Raw genomic sequence first — 508 nt, 5'->3', positions numbered from 1 at the left:
GACTTTTCCCTCCTCTGTGCTTCTGGCAGCAGTGATGGAACCTGCCCTCTCTTTGTTGTGGCCAGTTGGGGTTATGTGACACGGGCTGTATGAGGTACTGATCCATCCTGCAGTAAACGCTCCCAGTTTGGAGAAGTAGACAGGAGTATCAGCACAGAAGCCGAGCCATTAGCTGCTGTGGATGATAATCCAACTATCCCTTTAATGTTTTCTGCATAATGTGTTTCTGTTTCTGTCCTGGAGGTCAGTTGATGTTACTGTCAAATGCAATAAGAGAGAAATATTTTTCACATTTTGTTCTTGTTAATGTTCTTTCTGTATTTCTTTTGAATCAATACTATTATTACCATCACCCTTGCATTACCGTTGAAACAAACTGATTTCCTGATTTACAATGTTGATGTTTTTGTTTTATACCAAAATAGATTTTAAAAAATTATAAAACAAACAAACCAAAAGAAACACCGAGCGATCTGATTGGTTGTAGGAGTGATCTATGTGCAGCAGG

This window comes from Seriola lalandi, unplaced genomic scaffold (genome assembly GCF_002814215.2).
Source record: "Seriola lalandi dorsalis isolate HSWRI2012SDOR001 ecotype SW California unplaced genomic scaffold, Sedor1 jcf7180002054977, whole genome shotgun sequence".
Classification (NCBI taxonomy): domain Eukaryota; kingdom Metazoa; phylum Chordata; class Actinopteri; order Carangiformes; family Carangidae; genus Seriola; species Seriola lalandi.
This window is presented reverse-complemented; position numbering follows the sequence as displayed.